Source organism: Acromyrmex echinatior, chromosome 5 (genome assembly GCF_024713525.1).
Source record: "Acromyrmex echinatior isolate Ae372 chromosome 5, ASM2471352v2, whole genome shotgun sequence".
Classification (NCBI taxonomy): Eukaryota; Metazoa; Arthropoda; class Insecta; order Hymenoptera; family Formicidae; genus Acromyrmex; species Acromyrmex echinatior.
Window position 1 is genome coordinate 13,606,590 of NC_141856.1, and position 25,117 is coordinate 13,631,706.

The following is a 25,117-nucleotide window of genomic DNA, read 5'->3' on the forward strand; positions in this document are numbered from 1 at the left end:
GTGAGTGTTTGTACTTGTTTCTTTTACCCGTTTACCAACTATATCATTATCCTCACGCAACATTCCCTCTCCTGACATTACATGCGCGCTTCCTTGCGAGAACCGCTTACCGAAAATGTATTTCGAGATGAATATAAAAATTTATAAACTCACGATCGGTAATTATTTTTTCTATTTTTTTTTTCGAGGAATAAGTTAATGATTCTTAATAATTAATGGTTTTTAATAATATCTTTTCTGTTTTTTTTTAAGAGAATAAATTAATGATTCTTAAAATTAGAAAAAGATAAAGAGTCAATTGAATCGAGATTAAAGTTAATCTTACATTGGTGAAACCGAGCTTTATACGTAGTATTATAAAAATAAATATTCATCCGATGGTTATCATCTCTTATTTAATACTTATAACACTTTGTACATTTTTAAAATAAAAATCTAGCTCGATATGAATTATGAATCTGAAAAGCATCTGTCACGATTAATCGATTCTTTGTCTTTCCGTTTCGTTAGATTTCAAACTTTAAAGGAAGATTAAGATTAAATAGTTTAAATAGAATAAATAGAATAGTTTTAATAGAATAAATTTATCAATCCTAATTTTTATCAATTAATAGCAATCTTTTGAAATTGACTGTAAATTGAAATGCTCAATCATTAAATTTTATATACAGTTTAATTTCGTACGTAACTTCATACTCCTACATAACTTCAGAGACCGCAATACAATTTCTTCAGATTACGTTCCGATCCTCTCGAGGCAAAGGCGAGGATCTCCGCGGCTCGCACGTGAAAGCCGAACGATCGATTAGAAAAATCGCGTTTCACGAAGATTCGCGAAACGAAGTTGCGTCACGCAAATTGAATCTTTGTTTGAAAAAAAACGACGCGGACCCGATAAAAACGCGCGCGAGCATGGTAAACACGTTCCGAAAGGCGGCACACAATGATTCCCTATGAAATCGATTTCTGGGCGACCCAACCCGCCAACATTGTTGCACACGGGTTGTGCCGCTGATCACGCGCGCGCGGTTGTTACGCAATCCCGTGGGTATTCTCGAGGAGACCTGCGGCGGGCAGGTAGCTCGCGGTCTCTCGCCGGCACCGCTACTCCGTGGCTCTTGCTCTTTTTTCGGGCCCCGCCGACACTCTAGAAAGTTGTTGCACCAGTATCACTAGTCCCACACGCGCGCGTGTTCGCTAATCCGCGCCTCGCCTGTATGTCTACAAAGTGCTGAAAAGCTACATGTATATCGTCGCGTCGTGATGCTCGAAGCACCTTTCGTTGCGGAACACCGTTTCCTTCTAGATTTATATCTGTATAAATTTAGACTGATAATGACAGTTGAATATTCCTGTCTTAATAAATACACACTGAGAAAAATGTTGGATTAATTGAAATTTCTGTTGAAAATGGACGAAACAGAATTTTCTGGTTAAATCTACAAGAAATCTCAAATTGATATAATTGGAATTCTGATTGATATGATCAGAATTATTTGGTTCGTCCATATTTTCAACCAGATATTTTTCTTAGTACATTAATATTAATATTAATCATTTTTGTTGAATGCGTTTTTATTTTTAAATAGGCATATCTTGAGAGCTATTTATAACAAAAGTTGGATTTATGGTCAACCTCTTTTCTGCAATTTTGTTAATAAATTAGTAATAAATTAGTAATAAATTAATAACACGTATAATTTTAATTAGTTGAATTTATTGATTGCGTAAAACTGAGACTATGTCAAGGATTTAAACGCAAATAAAAAAATATTTAAACATGAGAGAGAAATAAACGTATGTCTAGGAAAATCTTTTTTTATTTGCAAGCAGTTGAAAACGCTTATGCTTTTATTTGATAAGAAGCAATTTAAAATAATTTTACATTTTACTTTATAAGAATAAATCTGTTGCTTTAATTTCAAATGAATTTTAATTGAGCTTTTTAACATCGCCTCTAACCATAAAGTATTTAGTATCAAAAATTCAGATGACATAAAAATGTTTTTAAAGAGAAAGTTTTGGCTAAATGGATTTCTAAATGATATAGCTTTTCAACTTATATATAAGGTGCTATTTGCCAGATTCTCACACCTACGGTCCCGTCTTTGAGAAGCGTCGAGGAACGTGAGAATTACCACGAAGATCTGCCGCGTTCGTTTCACGAAACGATTGTTTCGATCTCCACTGATCGCGCGGTACACTGTTCGATTCGATCGTACAGGAATCGCGAATATTTCGTGAGGAATATGCATGCTAACGAGAGAAGGAACTCTTGTCAGCGCTCGTTGGATCCACTTCTATTATGCGGAATAGAATGCATATCATACTGTGTACTCTCCGAAGTCACGAAGGTGAAAGCTTTTGTAGCGCCGCCTTTTTTCCGTAGAATAGATCGATATGTACTTATCGGGTATAGTTTTTATCGGGCTCCTCAGGAATACAGCGAGAGAAGGGAAATTTTTGTATATAAAATACATTTAATTATAAATGATGTTATAATATAGTTATGGGATACGTATAACTTTTTTGCAACGAGACATAACAATATTAGATATCAGAAATATATGTAAGTATTTCGTAAAATTTTATACGAAATTATTTCATTTATGATATTAATATGCGTATAATAAAAATAGTATTACGAAATATAATTATTACGAGATAAGAAAGTTAATTATTATGTAAGAATGTTTTATTCTCTTCTTTTTTTAGAAAGTACAGATGATACTCATTATGTATGTATTAGATTGATTGGTCAATGATTACAGATTTTGAATTGATTTTTCAATTGCATTTCTAATGTTTTGAAGAAGAATATCAAATTATCCATCACACATTAAATTAAATTATTTTGAAAAAATTATCCATCACACATTAAATTAAATTATTTTAAAAAAATTTATGTTGAATAATAAGAGATGAGCCTTTCATACGTTTTTTTTTTACGAAATAAAATTATCTTTTTGAGATTTTTTTATTTCTTTTACGATTTTTGCAGAAACTTTATTGTGAGATCGCGAAAAAAAAAATAAATTTTAATAAAATGAAATTAAAGATAAATTAAATTTGTATATTAAAAATTAAATCTTTTGAGAAACAATTATTAATATTCCAAATTTTTTTATAATTTAAAAGACACACACACACACACACACACACACACACACACACACACACACACACATACACAAACACATACTGCAGTAAAAATATATAAGAAGAATTACATAAAGAACGTAATTTGATATTTCATAAAAGACATATATAAAATTGACGTAACATGCAGCTTTTATACTAAATTGGAGAATGAAATTGCAACCATGATGATTTACGAGTGTATAGTTTATTTGCTCCGTTGCGCATAAAGATCCCTCAAGTGTTTTCCTCGCGGCAAGCGCATCCAGGAAGTTATTAGAACGCGTTCGACGTATCCCGATCGAAGCTAATTTTCGCGCGTTAATTCCGACGTGTGGGAATGCTCGTAGAATGGCGTTCAACCTGTCGAACGTGCGGAGAAGGAAGGCGTGTTCCCACGCGCGCGCTCTCGTACTTACTTTACGAAGCCTGTATCCTAGATGGTACCGTTCCGCATCGGGTACGCGCGATCGGCGCAATAATCGGTATCGAAAAAAAAGGCGCTCGTTCTCGGCGGAGCGGACTAGCGCGCAGCGGGGGGTTGCAAGGCGCGCGCGGTCCGGGATGCGGCCCCGGACGTGAGGCGCGAGCTGCCCGCGATGACGGGGCCCGACCCCGGGTCCCGGAGCCCGGGCCCTCCTAGCTCGTTCGTTGTACGAGTTGTACCTGTTTCCACGAGGCCAGCTCGCGTGCGCACCTTCTCAACGCCGTTCGCTGAATAATGCAGATTCATCCGGAGAGATGATTGCATCGCGATATCGCACCGTGATATTCTTTTTCGCCGATCCCGAAGCGGAGAGCCGACGGGGAGGGGGAGGCGGGGCGGATAGAGAACGATCACGCGAACAGTACCTCGCACCTCGAGATATTGCCCACGGTGGATGCCTCGTTTGCGCCTCGTTCGCGGATTGTCGAACGTTTCGCATCACTATCGGTCTTCGTTAACCTTTCGGCGAGACCTCGCTTACGAGGTCCGGGAAATTTGTCTTAGCCGCTTCTCGCCGGCTGATTGAGTTGCATCCTCGATTTAGTACGGTATAATAAAAGAAATGAATGCTTCTTAACAATGTATATTATGGTTCCAATGGTACATATTGGTAATTGTCCACAAATACATCCGGGTATATATTTTAAAATTGTTTACAAAAAATATAATTCCTTGTCAGAATTCAATTAATATAAGGTGTAATATGAAGATGTAATTAATAATTGACATGGAATTTCTACATATACATGTATATAAATAAATTCCATGTCAATTACATTTTCATTTATGTTATATACTTTTGTATATCTTTATATTTATTTTATGTATAGTTTCTTTTATATAAAGATAGAATCTGAAGAACTGAGTTCTAAAGAGCCAAAGTGTATAAATTAAACTTATACACTAAAAAATGTGAAAATTGAGAAACAAATATTCCAGATTCTTTTTGATTTAAAAGAGACCACACACTCACACTCACACACGCGCGCGCGCGCGCACGCACACACACACACACACACTGCAGGAAAATATACATAAAAAGAATTGTATATAAGAACGTAATTACTTTGATATTTCGTAAAAGACATATATGAAATTAACGTAACATGCAGCTTTTACTGAATTCCTTCGATGTGGAGAATGAAATTGCAACCGCGATGATTTACGAGTATGTAATTTATTTATCCTACGGCGATATAATCAAAGCAACGAAAGAATACACTGTTTCAGAGTCTTCTCGACGAGTTGCTGCAAAATACAGACATTAGCGGATGGCTCTTCTTACGTCCGTTCGATCATTCATCATTGATAATCTCGCAGCATGGAAACCCTACTTTATTAACTGTACTTTTTTTTCCAAGTCAAAATTAAAAAAAATATTAACATTATAAATCAATCATTTAAAGAATTATATATCAAAACTTTGTTGACAATTATATATCATAAACTTATAAAATAATAAATAAAGAAGAATTATTAAAATAAAGATTTTAAGCGTTATAGGAAGTATATTAAAATTAAAAATACTAAAAGATTCTGCACTAATTATATTAAAATTGATGCTTAAAAGTTACAAGATAAAATGATCTATTTCGTAAACAATTCGAATAGCATACCCCTCCCCAATAATGATACTCTTGTTCAACCCGTTCTCTACATTTCTCTATATTTTCCCAAAATCAAGACTCATTATATTAGGCACCCCATGATTATCTCAGCGCAATACGACGCGAAGTATCAGCGAAGATAAGCGAGCATTGGTTTGCAACATTAAGCGAAGTGAAGGTGAGAGGCGAGAGAGGGAAGAGCCAGCCGGGTTACCGGTTACCTCAGCTGACCTCCCCTCGTAAGAGTATACGCGCCGGTGACTCGCGTCTTCTTTCCCGAGCTCGTTCGCGCTCGCGCTCGCTTGTGATGACCTTTGCGCGTCGCGGAAAACCGCCGCGCCGATGTTCTCCGCGCGAGCGAGCGAGCGAGCGGCACGAATCGAACGAACGCGCGCGACTAGTCGATTTCGTAAGTCCCCATCGCGCACGCGGCGACGGAAGAATCGTCGGGGGTGAGACGTCGAGGACGAGGATTGGATGATGATGATAATGACGAAGAGGAGAGAAGAAGGCCGACGGAGCAGCCGGGTCTCCGAGGATTCCCCTTCGCCAGCTTTCCTCCCCCTCAAACCTCCTCTCCGTCGGTCTTCTCGTGACCTCTCGGGTCGTTCCAGGTCGACTCGGGGGGATGCGAGCGCCGTGCGTTTCCGCGGGGTGCGTTTTCGAGAGTTAAAAGCGATAATGTTTGCGGCCACGACGACGGGTTCGTTTTATACGCGCGCGGAGAAAAGGGCGGCCACGTTCCAGAGTGACCTTTTCTTCTTGATATCATTACTGGGTATTTTTATCGCGCGGGACGCTACTTGCACTTGCCTCTAAATGATGTGATCAATAAGAATCTGCGTCGCACTATCCGCGCGCGACGCGGACTTTTTACCTAATCGGAGAACGCGAGCGCGGTCCGGGGTGCCGCGGCGCAACGTGATGTCTAGTCGTTGGCGTACTTATCATTGCGATTTTAGCTTCGACGAAGGAGATAATGGCTCCTAACTAGAACTGCAAGAAATGATAAGGAAGGTTAAATGATACAATTTCAGGAATGTCTTGTTTGCTTTTTATCCTGACGCGTAGTCTAATTTTCAAACCTTTAATGGAAAAACAAGGTAATATCTGTACTAGCTGTGGAAATATTATTCTTATTTTATTATATTGATTGTTACGATGTCGCAAGATATCATATTAATAAAAAGATTCAGATAATACGTGTTACTCTAACATACATTTATTTGATGTTACAATATCTTATTTTACAGAAGAGGAAACAAGAATATAGAAAGCGAAGTAATCCTCTTCTTGAATAAAATAAAGTACTAATATTGTTATGGATCTAATCTATTTACAAAAATATTGAGGTAACAGGATAAATCTAAGATTGTTTCTCAATTTTGATATTATATTGATTTGTTGTATTACGCAGTAACTATTTAATATATTATATTCTAATGAAGAAATTCGTTGCGTTAGATATTTATTTGATTTGTAATATTTTTAGATCTGTTTTCATTCACCAGTGAGATTTTATATGTTATTGGTAACATTTTATAAAAATTTGAAAAATAAGACAATAGTTGAAAAATTAAAGATATTATATTTAGAATTAATTAAAAATTAAAAAGAATTAAAGCAATGTAGGTATCGTTGCCTTACTTCAAAAGTGATACAACTAAAAAATATCATTTCCAAGTTATTGCCATAAATAAGTTAGGTAAAGATTGCTTTATCAATCATCAAAATTAAATTAACTTAACTTCACGGTCCGTCCGTCAAATAGTATTTGTATTATTCTTAAGATTTTCAAAGAGATCGTAATATTTTCTATAAGAATGATACATTTTTTTTGAGTTATTATTTTTACAAATAAAAAGGAATCCTCTACAGAAAACATTTAGAGTTAAGACAGTTTGGTGGTCGAAGTTTGAGAAGAAATTGTTTCATTTTGAATTCAGTTAGTTTAGCTAGTAAATCTAAACTGATATATTTCGATATATGTAGTTATATCACTTTTGATGAATTAATCCGAATTTGTTATAATTTTGTAAGATATCGAAATTGTCATAATTCAAAAAGAGTGATTTTTAAGGACTTTGAAACGAAAATAAGAATAATATTTGATTATTATAAATAATATTTGATTATTAAATAATATTTGATTTTCAAATATATTTTAAGTATATTTTTCCAGCCGATATTATTTGATTAGTCAATAATTTTCTAATTAAGTTGATAAATAGTTTTTCCCTTTTTCTGACAAATTGAATTTTTGAGTTACGTCACTTTTGAAGTAAGAAAACGATATATAAGTACTTTGTAACTATGTATTGAAAAGAGAAAGATGAAACACAATCGCAATCACGACCACTCTCTTTGTCATCACGATTCAAAGCGGAACAATGTTTTCTCGCGTTCAATTATTTGTTGCGTAATCGAGCAATCCACCTTACGTAGCTTGCATTCTGACGATAATTCTGAAGATCCTCCTTCGATCGACGTCATTCCTCTTGTTAAGTCTCAGAACAGGTCCCCTTTCTTTCTCGTCTCCCTTGATGAGATTTATGTCATCGGAGTTGTCGTTAACCATACTTATTGCTGACGTACATTCTAAATAATGCGCGACATCGAAAAATATAGTAACGAAGACAATGTTTGTGAACGTTGATGAACGTGTTCCGCGGTAAAGGGGGTAGTTGAATGCTTTCAACAATCTTTGAAACTTTGAAACTCAAGTTTAGTCATTATGTGTTTCCAGAGAGTTGAGCATTTTAAGATTGTTTTCATGGAATAATTTCTTAGCCTTCTAGTGGCTAAGTTGAACTTTGAAGATGATATTTTGATTGTGAATTCTGGTATATTTTAAATCTGTAAAATACAAATAAAATATGACCTTATTTTTATATGATGGTAAAACTTGTTGTTAAAACTTTCACAAATATGCAAAAATTTTGTACAGTTCGAAACAATGTAAAAATTTATACTGAAACTCGAAAATCCAAGTTGCTGACGAAACGTACAAAATTTTGATATAATTCATAAAAATATACGAAGCTAATACAATCGAAAGTTAATTATTAGTCCTGCAGTTCATATCGTATGTTAACGTAAAGTTAAACATATGGCGATTAATTGATTTATATTAGATAAAGGATTTCTAGGATCATATATATGAATACAAAATAAGAAAGGAAAGAAAGCTTTTAACGGCCAAGCTGGATCTTAAGTGCTTGAATAATTTTATGTGAATTTATATACACTACTTATGTAGTCTTTTAAATTGCGCGCCGAATTAATTTATTAAATAAGGTATTAAATAAGGATAGACCGAAAAATATTTAACGCAAATGACTGAGTAGGCCACATATAAGATCAAGGGGTCTTAGTGCCTAACAATATATATTTGAATTTTTACAATTTCTAGTTCAAATAAACTGCGCACGGATTATTTGTCGATCTTGTAACACAATCCTTGTAAACTCTGAAGCTCGAGTACATTATATCAATTGAATTGACAAATACAATTTAATATTCATGGTAATAAACATTTCTAAAGCACTATAAATAATTTATAAAAGAAAATGTTACTTGCCAGGAATATCAGGATCTAAGCTGGAATAATTTAATAAATTATTTACAGTAAAAATGTAATTATTATACAGTAGAAAATAAATTATTTACTTTAAAAATGTTTATTAGCATTAATATTAATTGCTTGTTAATTTATTATAATTTGTAATATTACATACTCCAGCTTGAGACTATCTTTTAAAAAATTGACAAATAATAGACAGTTTATTTAACTGAAAATTATAATAATTCATGTAATATCAGGTAATCACTAAGACCCGCCTTGACCGCGCATGAATGGTCTACTCATTTCTATGTTCATTTTAATTTATCTCAACTTCTAAACAGTTAAAAAAAAGTAATGTATAGCTATTTTTAACACATTTAAATTTAATAATATTAAATTTTTCTAATTCTTGCGTCCATATTGTCGATATCACAGTAATATATTATATAATTTATATATCGTTGTTTAAAAACAGGGTTAGGTAAATTAAAGATTTTTAAAATTTAATTTAATTTAATGTGGCTTGTTAAATTAATTAAATTAAATTAAAAGTTAAATGAATAATGAAGTTACGTCTTTAATTGAACGTTAAGATTATTAAAAAAACTTTGACTTAAAAAGAAGTTAATAAATTAAAATTTAAAAATAACTAAATTAAATTAAAAATTAATTAATTTAAAATAATCTAAATGAAGTTAAAAGTTATTAACTTTTTATTTAACATAGTAACTAGTTACTATTCAACCCTGCTAAAAATAAATGCCAAGTTGCGCGCCGAACAGGGTATACCTGCCAGAATAATAAAGATTTTTCGTTTCCACGATGATTGAAAGTGCGCGGGGGAGTTCGAGCTCGAGACGAATCGATGATCCCCTCGTTGTTCGATCGCGCATACGTTCCGCGGGTATGGGATGCAATTGTGCAAAGGTAACGATCGGTTTTCTTTCCTCCGGTGGTATGCCGCGGAGAAGGCGCATTCTGAGCGCACCCACCAGAGTACCATCGATTTGCGTCGGCCAGCTCGAACGGGGACAAAGACGTGATCTACAGGGTGTCCCACCACTGTCTACCGGATGTCTGCTTCTAGCCACAAGTAGAAGAAATGACATATATTATAATATTGATTATAAAACGATTGTAATGTTCTTAATCAAAAATATTTTAAAAAGTTTGAATTAATGAACCCTTGAAATTATACATGATAACGAAATTCCTGTTAACCCAAGGGGGGTTAATGATGAAAAAAAAAATGGTAGTTTCTATACTGTCCACAATATATATTAATAACAATCTTTAATAACGTCTAATTTTCGAGATCAGAATTCTTTCTCTAATAGAATCTGTTACTAATCGATAATTACAGCTTCTATAAATTATTGAATATTGAAGAACTGTATTTCGAAGGATTGTAAATGAAATCATATCAATAAGTAGAATGCATATCAGTTGATCGCGACTAGATGTATTTAAAGGAATTCAATTAATTTAAATTCAAAGCTTTTAATAGTAGAAATGAAAGAGTTAATGACTATTGTGATAATGCGGTATTGCAGTTTGTTAATAAATATGCAGTTGAGAGGACACCCTGTATAAATCTACGGGAACACTATGTCGAGTGAGATCGCCATTGCCATTGTAGGAGAGGGAACAAGGATGATCGCGATAAAGAAACAATCGAACTGCGTCCCGCCCACGGATCCGCCAACATTCAATTGTGTCTTCTCTCCTTCGACCTGCGATCGTTCCCGGTGTCCCCTCGCTTCCCCCATCTAATCGAACAACAAAATGTTTCGTAGCACTTCGAGTGGCGCGACGTAACACCTGCATAACCCTCATCGGAGAATAGATGAGAATCCGCTCGAAAAAGTGATACTTTGACCTATCTTCGAATTTTTTGATTAAATCTATTCAAGGTCATGCCGTTGATTCGATTGCAGAATCTGAGAGGAACTAGAGTGGCACAGAGAAAGTACCAAAGTTGACTTTCTGAATTTGTCCAAGTTTAATTAATTAATCTCCAAACATATTAAGAATACTCGAGTTCAATGACGGAATTATCTGTTGTAAGAGATAATAGATAAAGTGTTATGACAAATGATTGTAATAAGGATCCATTTGTAGAGACATTTTATAGTAAACTAATTGTTTAATAGATCTTTAATATTACGTTATATTTATTTTATGACTATAATTATTTATAATGTCGCAATAAGATTTGAGAAGTTTATCTCGCTTGTCGATCGGATTATCTAACTCGATCTTTACGGCATTGCCCAGCTTACTCGAGTATCACGATAAATTGCTCGAATTCGACGCGCTCACAGTAAGTAGATCGTATCGTGGAAATTTTGCGGCCGTTCAACTTCTCGTGCTTGAGAGAAGTACGAGTAAATACGCATCGTGTTGCATAACGTGCCGACAGAAAGTATCTCGCATCGTTGCAAAATCGACACTACACTTCCGATCCTGAGAACATGACGGCGAGAGATTCTCAACCCTCCCCAAAATTGAATACGGAGTTGCTTTTCCCGTTCTCTTGATTCTTACTCGGCCTCGAACCTCGATAACTCCTTCGCGCGAGGTAACAATGACAATCGATTATCGAGAGGCATGGCCATTCAGATATTTTAAAAAGACATCTAGAACCTCTGCGAATAAATCGTTCTTCTCTCTGGAAAATAAATTTCTCTTATCAAAGATAAATTATTATTAATCGAAGATTAATCTAATAATCTCTTCTTTTCTTATATTATCATCTTAGCTATATTGTCTCCTATTAAATTTACTATCTATAGATCTATTTCTGGTGGCTAAAATTAAAACGGCTTTAACAGCTACACAAAGAAAACCTCGAAAAGAATGAGTTTGCCGAAGTATCTAAAAATTTAGCTAGATACAGATCTGAAAATAATTTTGTTGGATAAAATATAATAATTGTGTAGGATGTTCAAACAGAATGAGTAATACTGTAAAAAGTTTTGACATTCTAAGCAACCAGCTTGTGTCCTATTTTTATGTGCCCTATTTTTTTATATACGTAACATGATTAGTTTTATGACTTAATATCTAGAATATAAATACTTTTAAAATCCACATATTTTTAGATTATTATTTAGCGAAATCATTCTTTTTATATATTATCTTGTTTTTTAAATAAATGAAGATTGTTAACTCGCTCGTGATGACGCCTATTAACTCTTATCTAATACGAACTAGAAATGCCTATACTGGTTGAAACTAGATCTTTAATGCTTAAATAATTCAATGTGAATTATATATATATATATATATCTATACTATACATATATCCCATATTTGTCATTTGAACTGAACCGAATTGGTTTCCGGACTTATAAACGCAATTAAACTACTGTAATATCACGAATTAAACTATTAGGTGTTGGAATTAATTCGTAGCGTTTTACAAGTGATGGGAAGTACTTTCATTAATGTATTTTTTAATGCTCATGTGAAATAAATAACATTCTTTCATTAAAAAACGCTACGAATTAATTCCAACACCTAATAAATTGACAAGCAATTTTTAATAATTTGATACTCAATCAGGCATCATATTAGAAAGGTGTTAATATGCTGAAAAATTGTAAATAAATTTATCTAAACTTAACTTTAGAAACGAATGATTGAAGGATGTTTTGGTTATTAAATATCAGTTAAAAGTCAGCTAAATAATCTAATATCAGTCAATCATTTAAAAACTTTTGATGAAAATCCATCCATTTAGTGGCACTACAGTTCAAATCGGATCCGGATCTTTCCTCCGAAAATGAGATTTCGAACAATGATTTTTCTGGGACTTTTCAAAGAGCTGTTTTTTATTCCTGCATTAAACTGCACTAGAAAATTCTTCATTTTTTGTAGATATTTGTAGTGAGACGTAGAGTGAGATTTATTTTTTTTAGAAATTCTTAGTTTTTCATAGATATTTTTCCGTAGTATTACCAAACGTTATTTTAAGAATCACGACAAACAAAAATAATTCTTAGTGGGTTTCACCTTTCGATAAACTTCAACTCACATTTTACTCTTTTTTTATTCTTTTGTTAAATAAATTATTACATAGTTTATCTAAAAATGAAACAACCGATCCTTAAACCAATAAGAGAATTGTGCTCATAGATTCAGATAATATAACATTCTATAAAATTTTTATATTTTTGGTATTCTTAAATACGACATGTTAGTGATATATATACATATATATCTTTAATATATATCCTTAATACATTCTTTTGGAATGCACTTTGCTGTGAAAGATTTTATGATACATCGTATTTATAAAGAAAGTGGATCCATCGTGTCGCGTCTTTTATTCCCAATCACGAAGTACGGAAGTTCACCAGAACGTTGCGGCTCTTCTTCCTCTATGACTCTTCCGTTTCCTGCACGATATCTAACCATATAAAATTAGTGTCCGCCGCAGTCTGAAAAACAAACACAAGCTTTCTTCTCAGGCCACGATTATTGACTCAGAAAAAGTCCATTCGTGTTATTCACGACAATGTCCGCTCGTAATCGTGCACAAGAAGCAGGGAGTTCTCCTTTCGGAAGTTCTAACGCGAAATCTTGTCCGGCATCCTCGCACTGTCAAACAAGATCCGAGTCCCGTGGCGATTTTGCAATCGCCCGGTAAAAGGAGCAGTCAGATTGCACACGAACTTCTAATCCCATTATTCGCCTTTCTTTTCATCCCGATGAAAGCCCGACATGGAATCTTCAACTTTGCCATTTCGAACACACTGCGTGAATGGGTTTCATACCAGGAAATATACAGTTTTAAAATTATATTCCATGGTAATACCGATAATAAGAATAAATTCGCTTTGTGAGAGTATTTTGTTGAGAGCCGATATAAAAATTTCGAGCATTTTACAATAAAAGACCAACATAGTAAATGCAAAGAAGCGTAAGAAATGCGGCTTTGTTTGAAAGAAATAACATTTTTAAATGTAAATACAAATAAAATTTTAAAAGACAACAGGTAGAAATAAAAATTTTAAATACTTATTTTTTATTTTACAAAAATACGAAATTTATAAACTTTTTAAGCTATTATTGATCTTCTATTAAAGTCACTAATTAAGAGAAGTAAGTCACTTTTCGGCCAAAGCGAATTAACTGATTTATTCTCGCCGATCTAATACAAATAATAATTATAAAAGTCATCATTTTCATGTCACATTGATGGCATTCTAAATAATTAATGATGTTAGAATTAATGATGGTACTATAAGAAATTTATCTTACAACAGCAAGATAATTAATGTTTATGATATCTTTAATGATATCAAATGTTAATTATTAATTGTGCGTGGTTAGAATGGTTTTCATTAATAAGATATTTCGCGTATCTTCGATTTTCTATCTACCTGAAAAAAATCAGACATACCTTTTAATGAAATGTAATACGTTTATAAAATCTCGCGATTGTTGTTCTTAAATTACAATTGTTGTTCTTAAATTGCCCCATATAGCACGTTTCGGTGGCACAATAGAAGGTGACTACACACAAGCGCAAGCATACGCGAGGCGCTTTTATGATTTCGTAAGCGTGCAGCGGCACTCTCGGAGGCCGGAGATAAAGAGAAATACCTGAAGAGATGCAGGTGAGGCAGAAAGAAAGAGAGAGAATCTGTAGAGGGTCTGCGAGTCTCCGACAGCGATCTGAGGATAGAGACTTAGCGATAGAGTAAGAGACGAAGGAGGAGGGCATTTGCCAGAGTAAGAAAGAGGGAGAGAACGGAGAATATGGGATCACCCGGGGTTAGGGTTCGCGATACTGCGCCCACGTATCCATTGTCTCCGCTTTCGTGCGCTGCGGGAAAAAGGACGCGAGTTGCCTACGGTGAGCCGCTCGCACAGAACCTCGCCGACCCTTTCTCGCCCGCGGGATGCTCCGGTACTCCGTTTCCTTGAGCGAGAGAGAAAGGTGCACAGCGGCGACGGGCAATAAGAATATATACGTACGGGTTATTGATGCTTTAACCGCGGGTTGACAAAGTGAGCTGGGTTGCGAATAGATCTTTTAACCCTCGACCGAACGAACTACACCCCGATTTTCATTCTTTAGAAAAATTCGACGCATGAAGAAACATTTTTTAGTACGACCTTTGAAATTATGAAATTTGAAACTACTATTTTTTTCTCGGCAATTATTTCAACTAGGAAAATAAAGCTACTCAACATTGAAGCGTTTTCAAAATTACTTTTTAAGAGCATAAATACAAGAAAGGAACGTTTTGCTGAAGTGTCTAAAAATTTAACTGATTACAAATACTAAACATTAATTTTGTTCGAACTATTAAAATAATTATGTTGTGGACATTTAAATTGGTTGCTAGAATATTGAAACTGTATAACATTAATCAATCCATCAATGTTTAATTATTATACGGGTAATTATTTTAATGACAAAAAAATTGTTCCCAGATTTATTTTTAGATGTGTATCTAGCTAAAATAATAGATATTCCAGCAAAAGACCTACATTCAGCTATTTGTTGATATTCGAGTCGTTCTTTCTGTGTGCATAACGAAACTGTTTCTCAAAGTGATTTTCTATCTATAAAATGATAGATTTGAACATGCGAGCTCTTTTTCTTTTTCTCAGCATCTTTCCTTATATGTCGCTAAAGTTTGAAGCTATTGAGATTGTATATTCTAACATTTTCTTTGCTTTCAGGGATCTTGCATTCATCACATTGATATTCATCGGAGTAAATATTCGCTATTCGCCTACTGGTAAAATCCGGATCAGACTATTTCTAGACAACGCGTCGTAGGAGTCGCTGTTTTTTTGCAGCACATCGGAGTGGGTAAGTTTTTCCACCTTTTTTTTTCAATGGACGTACGTACGTCGTCAGAGAGTCGACGGTACCAAACGCGTTCTAATCTCGTTAGGCTGAATGACGTCAGGTACCGTCCTCTCGCGTCTTTCCAATTTACGGTCGCCACATGGACGATTACACATCATCTATCGATGACTTTTTTGTCGCACGCGAAACGAGGCGAGAGCATCGATCGTTTTTTCTAATGGCCGATGTCGCAAACGCGCGCAATGCGTCTTATCAAATCTTGAGTAATAATTGTAGTAATCGCTACTGCGATCTTGTTATCATCATAATCTTCGTAGGTAGTTCGAAAAATTGGTAAAAAAGTAAAACGCTTTTTTTAAAATCAATTTTTTTTTCAACATATAGTCTCCTTTAAGGGCTGCATACTTAGTTCCCATCCAACTCAGCTTTTATCTGCGCGCTTGTTAATTTCTTCAATAAAAATATTTTATGACGGCATAAAACTAGTTTTTTCCATTGTATACGGTCATTACGAATGTGATTCGATTCAAACGTTAAATCTAATGCACAACTGAAAAATACAGGCAACAATGGATAACAGATTTCAACCTATCATAATACATAATTTTCGATGGATTAAAATTTGTTACTCCCTACTTTTCAATCTCGGATTTTCTGTCGGATTTTAATGCATCCGACAAAAGTTGTTAAAAATTATTATACAGTGACGTCACTTTATGAATTGTGGCGTCATCTCGTAGAAATTTACCAACTTTTCTAATTACTCATGTATATAGAAAATATAAGGAAACCTACGTCGAGTAATGTTTAACAATTTCTTTAATATATATTAAAGTGAACGTTTCAAGAATGATCAATTGAGAGATATTGTGAGATAATACAGCTTTTTTGCTGAATGCAATTATTATTCTTGATCTGTAGTTGTCATATTTCAAAACGTATTTAACCCGCAAATATTACATTAATTTCATATCAGATAAAAAGGTGTGATAAATTAACATGTTACATCTGTAAGGTCATTATGTGACCTTACAGTAAAAATCACTGATTTACCAGTAATCAACTCATCGGTATCTTGTTGTTTTATCACATATTAGTAACTTGACATTAAATTGAAACGACCAACGCCATCCGGTATCTTTGCAGTAGGAGTCAAAGAAATGTCATACGTTCCGGTGTAAGTTAGATATATAATATCCCTCGTTTCAGGGATACAATGCTACGCCCTGTTTTCTTCCATATAAATTATCTACCATCTAATATGATAAATGGCCAAGGTTAAAAAATGGACATACGCGTCGCATGATGATTTTATCAGTGTGCATTTAGCGGTATTGTCGGTGTATTCGTCTCGCGTTATTAGTGTTGACGATGACAACAGATCTTAGATGAATGGAGTCCAAAGGAATCTGATGGCTCCATAACCGTCTCGTCGTCGTCGTCTGTTCCGGGTGGCGGCCACCAACGTCGCGCACGACTTCTCTCCCAATGGTTCTCACCTAGTCGTAATCGCAGCGAGGTCGCGCAATCTCTAAATGTACGTGCCGTTCTTTAACAATCGTTCGGTACTATTGCGCTTGTAATTAGACACGATCGTATTAGCGAAACCGAGGTAACAGCGACTGAATGTTGATCACGTGTCTCTCGGTAATATTTTTAATTCCGTAGCATCGTAAATTAGTATAAAATGTCGCATTAGTCGAGATTTTTTTGAAATTATAAACGTTGAATTATTAAACCAATTATGAAATACTTATCGCATTTAGTGATATTTATTACGTCTATCTAAAACAAAAAAATAGTCGAGTCTAAAAATTATTTTATTTATCCCCTACTTTCTCTTTCGTTTCGAAAACCGCAAGTGATTACCTAAGCAGAACAACAAGTCATTATGATATCAAAATGATAGCGAAATGATCACTAAAAGTCATTTTTCAATCATTTCCGATTTATTTTATTTTAATGTCATACTTTGACGTTATCACGACTTGTTGTTCTGCTTGAGTAATTAAGTGTTGACTTAAATGTTGCGTGTCGCGTTCATTAGAGAACTTTCTGTTTCACGAGAATGTAATTTTGAATAGTTGTTCGTTTGTATACGAGTGGAAACTGGTCAATGTCAATAACGATTTACGTGTGGGAGTAATCTCTTCTCTTGGCTTACCTGAGTACCGATGACTATCGGCACTCAATCTCGCTGTTGTCGACCTATCATCGTCGCACTTACATAAATTTAAAACAGTTATAATCGAGTTATAAAGAATAACATCGAAAGTATACCTCCGACGTTAGTCTTGGGAGAGAAAGAACCGTTAGGCCTCTCGCGAACGATCATGCTCGCCGTCGACGTTGCGTTCCGCCCTTTCTCATTGCGCTTAATTTCCGAACGGTATCTATTGTCTTCTCCCGCGATTTTCGCACCAAGACATCAGAGTCACGATTAATCGAAGCCTAATCGCTCAATCGATTTTACTTGCCTGATGCTTTGCTCATTGTAGATTCTTAAAGGAAAGTAAGAATTTAACTCAGTTATACTGAAAAAAATAATGTATCAATAGCATTATTTTAATTAAAAATAATTAAATGTGATTTATAATAACAGTGATTTATAATAACTTGTTGATTTATAATAACAATAAACTCGTATTAATCGCGAGAAACCAATATAATTTTATTAAACCAATTTTATTACCAAAAGCATGATGTATTTATTTCATTAATAGTGTTATAGTTAAATTAACAAAATTATTTTCTATTAAAATAATAAATGTTGATATAATATTATTCTTGTTCAATGTATGTGCTAGCACGAAAAAAACTTTGCTGACCTAAAAATTTAACTAGATACAGATCTGAAAATAGTATTGTTGGAGCATCGAAATAATTACGAAAGATGCTCAAACTGGTTGTTAGAATATACATATATACATATACAATGTATAGCTAAATTCTTAAATATTTATGCAAAACCATTTTTTCAGCGAGTAGAAAAATTTAATCATTGAAACTCTACGTCGTTAATTAATTATAATTTGTGTACATAACGTTGGATAAAAAAATATTACGAAACATTCCAAATGTCTTGGCAATTATAAAAGCTTGGCGTGAATTCTACCAGTTTTCGAGTAACATCGGAATTACGTAAACCATCACTTACTCAAGCGTGAGAATTGCAATATGCCAAACTTAGCGAGCACACAAATTTATAAACGTCGTAATTACGTAATGATGTATTTCGTAGGTATATTCATGCGTAGGTCTGTATATGCTTCATTTACAATCAACGATCTTTTTATCTTCTTATCTCCATAATTAGTTAATTAAATTCTGATGAATTCGGATGTCGCGCAATTAAAAACAAGGATGTCTATTTAATTTGGTCGGATTATTTCAGAATCTGTTCGACTCATTGCTTATTATCATGAACGAAATTCGTGGTACTGCTAATGCAAATGATTCATCGCAGTAAACATATCATCATCAATAACAGCAAACTATTATACATGATCGTCAATTATGTCGATTAATGAAATAATCGAACGTCACGTTTTTAATATTCCTAAATATAATTAATTTAATTTACTCTTTGATTCTCTTTTTCTTCTTTCCTTTCTCTCTCTCTCTCTCTCTCTCTCTCTCTCTCTCTCTCTCTTTTAATTTCTTAATTTATAATTCTGAAAAAATTACATGGTTCTTATCATAATATTTCTTAGCAACAAAAGTATCAATAACTACTGATCAAATATAATTTTAATAAAATAGCAATTTAAAGAACATCTAAAAGATTTTAATGATTTGTAAATTTATTTTATTACTTATCTATTTATAACTCATTTAATAACCTGTTCAAATCGCGATATTACATTATTGGGAATAAATAATTATATTCAAATAGTCAATTACATATTCGCGTTAATTTCTGTGAGAAATAATTCGTTCCGTACTTCTAGATCTTCTTTTATGTAATCGCTACAATCGAGCGCACAACACATACGGTTATTATGGCGCAATTATGCGTGGTGAAATGATAAGTAGCGGGGGCCGCGTTAACGCGGACAGGTTCATTTCCTTCTCGTTCTCCGACAGGAGAAACACGAATCAATCATCCGTCGAGCTTATCCTTCCTCTTCTCCACTGACATCCCTCTCCGTTCTAATCACTCACGGCGGTGATCAGCTGCGCTGCGTCTAATTTAATCACGTCTCTTTATGCTCGAGAAGTTCGATATCGCGAGTAGAAATTCATTGTGTTCTATCTCTTACCACCTACACCCACACGTAACAATTGATGCAAGCTTTTATGCACCTGAATTGTCATAACGCAATCAGGCTCATAATTGTTTCGGTGTAAAATCGTAAGAGCGTTAATGTGTAATAACTAAACGTGTATCTAAAAAAGCTGCTTTTTTATTAAATTTTACATTTTCTCAGAAATTATTAATATGATGAGATCGAAATAATTCAACAGTACATGCAGCGTCTTTTTCTCAAAATTTTTGCAATGTTTTGTTCTATACCTTTTTTTATATAACGTTTTTATACACATATACATATAATTCAAGAAAATTCAAAATTATAATAAATATACATCTATTATAAGTATACATATGAGATTGTAACATATTTCTCAATCGTGACGTTCGATACTTTCTCCTATTAGTTCTACATATTCAAGTCGGATTAGAGTTGATGATTTCATTAAATATTTTTTAATAGATGGAAATTAATCAAGATTTAATTCAATGTAGTAAGTTTCATTCATTATATTTGCAAAACAGTTTGTCTCCATTCATATAAAGTATCGAGCATTTATATTTGTAATCTTGTCATTACCGATTGATAGACTTTAATTATTCCTCGTGTACAAAATACGAATATTATACATATGATATCACGCAAATCAATCTTTAATTATTACGTGATTTGAATAATCTAACTATTATGTTAAAATTAATTTTGACTTCAATACTAAATGATGTTACGTAACAGATAATGACAGACAATTTAATTGATTAGTGATTTAATGCTAATCGATGTTAGTGAGACAAGATTCTAATTCATTAATTTATTGACAAATTCGCATTCTTTCTCAGTTCACGATTCAAGGAAGGGATTCAGGAAAATAGCCTCTTCCAGGTTGTACGCGGCGCCTTCCCTGCGCTCTTCTCTTCTAATCGCTCACGCAGTAATCGGCTGTGTCCCACTTAACTTGGATAGCGTGGGATAGGCCCTTGGGAGATGATAATTACACGTCGCGCGAGCTCGCGCTCTGTGGGTCGACCTACGAGCATGCCAGCACGACTCGTACCGTACGTTACGGCCGTGCACTCTCACCGGTACTCTTCGGCCTCGCCTGTCTCTCTCTCTCTCTCTCTCTCTCTCTTATTCCGATCACTTTTCCTTCTTTCCGCGCTTACGTTACCAGCGCGAATCCTCACCACGCGAGGAGTACCGGTACGTAATTCCCGAGGTCCGCGCGCCGATATTGCGCGCCATCATTGTGATTGGCACGCGCGAAGACACGAGCAGCGATGAAAGTGATTTCGTCGTCCCGCCATGTCGGGCGAGAGACGCACGCGCTTTCCCGGTTATTCTCAGACCGGGACTGCATTGGTGGGTCAAACCTGTTATGCATAATGTCTAGTTGTGTAGAGATAATGTAGCCTTGTAAAAACATATAAAACTGCACACAGTCTGATTGAAGGACAAATCTTCTGTTAAATTTGATAAATGAAAAAAGTAGTAATCTGAATTTTTGATTTTTGAAACTTTGTATTTCAATAATTAAGCAGCGTTAAATTAAATTCGGTTGAAAGTCTATTTGGAAATAAATTGGGGAATACGTATAGCTTCCTTTCAAAAGTGACATCTCAGTAACTTGAGAAACATGATTTTTCGAATTAAAATCATGAATAAGTAAAGATTATCTTGCGTCAATCGTAAGAAATGAATTAATTTAATTTCATTAAAAAATCATCAAAATTGTTACAACTAAAATAGATTAAAAAAAAATGTCAAAATAGTTATAACTCGAAAAGAATGATTTTTTAAGAGTTGTGAAACAAAAATAACAAAAATGATACTTAAGCGCGTTAAGAATATATTCTTTGCTAATATTATTAGATCATTCAATAATTTTCTGTCAAAATGGAAGATAGTATATTTTTCTTTTTTAAGTTGTCATTTTCTAAGTAAGAGAGCGATATATATATAGAAAGAGTCATGTGTTTTTATCTTTTTTAAAATAAAACATGTGTGTGAAAAATTGGGAAATATCGATATATCCAATTATAAAACATTTCTATGTTGTAAGAATTTCAATGAACTCGTTGCAAAAATAACTGACATATTTTCTGCAGTGGATCGCTCATCCGTTTATGAGTTAATTACGTTTATTCACAGTCGTGAACGTCAAATTATATGTTATTGAGGTAAAAATCTGAAGAGACTTCTTTTTTTTGCTAACGGTGAAAACACCAAATCGTTAATTGCGCGTTGGCAGTTTTGCATAGTGAAACCTGCATAAAAGAAGAACAGAAACACATGGGCTAATAAAGATGATAACGAATGTGCCATCTACCACGCGTCGAAATCACTCGCGTCTCGCCTCGCGATTATCTCGTCAATCTTGCGCTCACTCGAGCGAACAACTCGTCGACACTCGCAATCGACTCCGATATTTCCGTTAAAGCTGGTTTGAGATATATTCGAAACACGGTGTCGTGTACACGGAAATAAGTAGTAGTTTACTGTTTGTTGTTACGTTCAATCATATCACGAGTATAAAGAGAGAAATGTACAGATTGTTTGATAATACATTGATTAACAGCTGACTAATATTATGTAATCAATCTTCCGTATATACCATAAAAATTCGGATACCATAAAAATCATTTATTAAATTCATATTTTTATTTTTATCTTCCTGCTTAATTATCGTTTAAATTTTCATTTTGTAATGATAATTTCTTCTTAAGTTACCTTTACTAAAGCTCGACGCTTATCACCTTACTATAATTCCAACAGAATATTACAGCTAACAGTATTTGCTTTATATATATGTATATGAAATATTGCTTTCAAAATTATAAAAAAAAAATATATTAAAAAAAAACAAATATTAATAAGTATGTCATCTATAATATGTAATTTGGAGGCTAGAGACTAGCTACTGAATGAGACGTGATTGTTTTCAAAATTTTTATTAAAATACCTTATATTCTCAAGATAAATATTTTATCAAGAGCAATATTTTATCTGATTATTGCTTCGCTTAAAAAGTGTTAAAATTTCAATTTTCTTCATAAAATTTCAATTTTCTTCATAAAATTTTATTAAATTGCTTATAGTTAGTCTTCAGTAAAAGAATACATCGAAGAGATCGATCAAAAAAGCAAAGAAATCGCTAAAAATAATCACGCATCAAGTTATAAAATCACTGCCTAAAATTTTAAGTAGTACTGCTTTTAAATATATTTTCTAATTTTTTAGACACCAATTCTACAATTCTAAATATTTTGGACAGACAAACCACTATTCATTAAAAAAAAAATTACTCTGATAATTAAGATAGTTCGAAAATATTTTCAGATATCAGATTTGCACAAAAATATGTCTGAATTTTTAAGTAATTTTTTACAATGATTTTTAGCATCAAAAGTCATGTGATCAACGCTTGATGTTCGTCAATTTTAACCACGTAATCAATTTTGATTGATGCTAAAATAAGAGTTGAATCAGCATGAAATTGTACGTACCTTTATAATTACTCGTTACTTTAGGGAAATACTTGGCGTATTGCAATATTCAGGAAAAGTAACAGCCCTATTTCTGCCACACTACCACTGTTACCGCAATTACTATCACTATAATTATTCAATAAGTTACAATTACGCCGTCACACTCCGGGAGTTTTGCAGAAATAATCGCGCAACGATTATGAGAACGAATCGCGCGCGGGAAATAGCGGATCCAGGCGCGATAATAAAAAGGATAATAAACGTCCCGTTCACAGTGCAACGATATCACTTTCGTCTCGGCTCGCGAGATCACGCGCGTCAATCGCGCTCTCGCAGCGGGCGGCGACTTTTATTTTTTTCTCACCGCGGTGTGCAAAAATTGTGCGGCCGAACGCTGCCTAAGGTGCACGCCTCGATACTATTCTTTGCGTAATCCCAGTGTGAAATATAGTATTCATCCGCGATCGCGTCGTATGATAATCCTGTCATAAATGATGCCGTAATCATTTTTCGAAATAGATATTTTATTATTATATATAACATGTAATGATAATTTTCGAAAGTTACCTTTAAAATATTAATTACCGTTTCTTTTATATGATATAAATGTATTTTTTCCCAATGTTTTGGGAATTAATTAAATAATTTGGAAACAATGTTGAAAAAACAGATAATAGACGTGTATATGTATATATATAAAATAAATCTAAAAAATTGAATAGTCTGTCAATGAATAAAATACTGTATATAAATAATAAAATATTATATATATAAATAATTTTAAAAACATTTATAAAAATATAATTTCAATGCTTTGTTTAATGATTTAATAGTTAAATTAATATTTTTCAAGATAATCAGACAAACGTCTCTTTCTCTTTCTTACAATTAATCTTCTCTTTCCATCTAATTAATTTTTTCTTTGGAAGATTAGTCTCTAATTTTAATGATAAATGATGTGGAGCCAGCGATCGATCTCGATTCCGCCTATTAACAGGCAGTGAAGTACATTGGCGTCTTCGGCGTCGGCGTCGGCGTCGGCGTCGGCGTCGGCGTCGGCGTCAACGACGGCGAATCGGCTGTAATATGATAATAGCGCGGCGGGGCACTCCCCGGCCACCTCTATCTACGTACGTTTCTTACCTTCGTCTCCTCGCGAAGTGAAAGGCGGGCGAGTCGCGCTTGTGTGTCTATGCTCGAGCTATGCCTGAGCTATGCGCCACGGTGCCGCGATCCCCCGGCCGCCCCTCGCGAGTCGGGTCAGAGGTCGGCTCACCCACTCCCCTCCCGGCCCTCTCCGACCGCGCTTCTAGCTCTTACTCTCCAGCCTCCTGATCTCCTCTCGCGCCTTGTGTTGTCTCTACCATCCTTGTCGGACGCGGCCACGCCGACGTCGCTGCGTCTCCCTCGTTCGGCGTCGGCGGGATGCAAGCTTACGTTGCGTCGGCCGTTCCTCCGAGACAGCAGGCCAACAGGATCTAATGACGTGCGATCGTTTCTGTTCGTTTGCTCACATCTTGAAACTTCACGCTCGCGCGTCCTTAAAGACCAACCGCGGTGGTTGATGTGTGAATTCTCTTTGAATCCGGTTAGAACTTAATCGCACGAGCTTTTTTCTGAGATTGGAATTTTAATGTCTAAATGCGGAGGTCGACGCTTTCTGTCTCGTAGGTAATCTCGTATGTAGTATGTGCGGTGCTTATTGATGAATTTGTACCGCGTGATGTAACAAAGTTACTGAACCCTT

The 25,117-nt window shown here is 34.5% G+C and overlaps 1 protein-coding gene across 1 annotated transcript in view; it reads left to right on the forward strand.

Annotated features, from left to right (window-relative positions):
• The first annotated feature begins 15,481 nt into the window (after positions 1 to 15,481).
• Hr38 (Hormone receptor-like in 38) overlaps positions 15,482 to 25,117 on the forward strand; it is a 114,608-nt gene continuing 104,972 nt past the window's right edge. The window contains exon 1 of the mRNA XM_087406443.1: positions 15,482 to 15,632. The gene's annotated coding sequence lies outside the window, so the exon portion shown is untranslated. The remainder of the gene's footprint in view (positions 15,633 to 25,117) is intronic.